This window comes from Rhagoletis zephyria, unplaced genomic scaffold (assembly GCF_001687245.7).
Source record: "Rhagoletis zephyria isolate East Lansing unplaced genomic scaffold, Rhagoletis_zephyria_1.1 Rzeph_scaffold_02810, whole genome shotgun sequence".
Lineage (NCBI taxonomy): Eukaryota > Metazoa > Arthropoda > Insecta > Diptera > Tephritidae > Rhagoletis > Rhagoletis zephyria.
In genome coordinates this window covers 68,319-70,232 of record NW_016159894.1, presented here as the reverse complement: position 1 = coordinate 70,232, position 1,914 = coordinate 68,319, and positions in this window count along the sequence as shown.

Below are 1,914 nucleotides of genomic sequence, written 5' to 3'. Positions count from 1 at the left end.
CCAACGTGTTTCTCATTGAAAGGAGTCGAAGAGTTTCCAACACACTTTGACGAGCCTGGAGGTGANACGTGTTTCTCGTTGAAAGGAGTCGAAGAGTTTCCAACACACTTTGACGAGCCTGGAGGAGGTCATCGTATTAAATAGAACCCTGATGGCTGCTGGAATTTCAGAAAAATATCTATAAAAGTGCCTTTCAAATCCTTTTAAAGGTTCAATGTGCATGTGTGAGTTAGAGTTCAGACCCCGTTTCCGACCAAAAAGTCTTCTAACTATAGGTCCATGTAGAAAAATTTTTCGCAGGCTTATGTGAGGCCCCCTCTGGCACACCAAGAGTAAAAATACCTCGCTTAGATGTGCTATGCGGCTGGAGTGTGGTGTAAATACAGCTACAGTAGAGAGATTTATGCCTATTTGGACCAATTTCCTGGAGATAATACTATCAAAAGTCAATCACCCTAGGCTTGAGAGTCCGTTCAATCCTACCAGCCAAGTGTTGCACGGCTCGACGGTCTTAAGAATAAAGAAAAATAAACTAACAGGTCGACATAATTTTGATAAGCCAGTTAGTAAAAAATTTTACGGTTGTGTCTTGCTAAGTACATGGTATATGTTTCCAAGTATAACTAGGTCTAAATAGACATACCAAGATATGGAGGATATCATCAATGCTTCTGTAAATTAATGCCGGGAGACACCATCACTACCTGCAGAGTTGAATAGGTCAAATGATTATTTCTGACTAAGGTGGAGCTAGACCTGATGTGGCTTTTCACTCTGGGCAGGAGTCATCGGATCTTGTTCCCACAAAGAACCTGGAAAATGTAATTGAAGCAATTTTTTAAAAATATCACTGCTGTTGTTGATGAAGGCTCCCTCTGTACATGAATACGAGAGGCCTCAGGCGGACTTTTAAAATACTCACAATGGCGCCTCCACGATTTCCTCTTGGAGCGTCTATTTACTTATTGTCATTAGTCATTGCGAGCCAGCCTTATTCTCATTCCACTGATGTAACGTTTTGTTCATTTTGAAAAATTTTCTGAAAATTTACGGTTTGCGATCCAGTTCCTCGTTTCCAAAAACTCCAGCAGGTCAATCCTAAGCAAATACGTTGCCACCTCCGTTCCGTCGACTGAGTTTTTGGAAATCAACATCGAGTCGATTCTCATATTCACCAGAATTTTTAGAATGCTGCAAATTCATTTAAATGGGCGAGAAAGTTAAATTGCGAATCTCTGATCATTTGGCGATGTGCGAGCGATACTTCGTCTGAAACTTGATAATCCCAACGAAAATGAAAAATAAATCAAAAATTTACCGGCTGCACATTGAGAACTGGTACCTTTTTTGAGAAATCTATATTAAGAATTTTGCGTGGGTTTTTCTAAAGAACGCCACAGCATAAGTTGGGCATTCGAATCGGAACCTGGTGATAAACAATTGATAAAAGCTACAAAATACGCTTTGTGTAGCTTCCTTGCATCTCTCTGTATGCAACTCTAAAGTCTGATTAAGACGATGGGATATTTGCCCAAAATTAAGTGTAAATTGGTAGGCCATTCGTTTGATGGAAAAATATTGGGTTTTTCCCAAACTTGGAAAACAATTTTTCTACATTTTTCAATTAAATTTCCAATTGTATTGTTATGTATATGTAAATACCAGTCAATAAAAAAAATTATACATATTGGCTCAGATCCACCCACAATGTCTTAATTGATATTGTTCTCGATATTATTTTAATATTTTTGATACCTGAAACAGGCGGTAGGGGTATTTTGTATTTTTTTTTTTTAATTTGAAATACATAAAACTCCAAGTTTCTAACTTTGTAACAGTTTAAAATTTGTTCAACTTTCATCAAAATTTCACACATTTTTATTTTTGTTTGGTATATCCCATTCCACTTTAGTA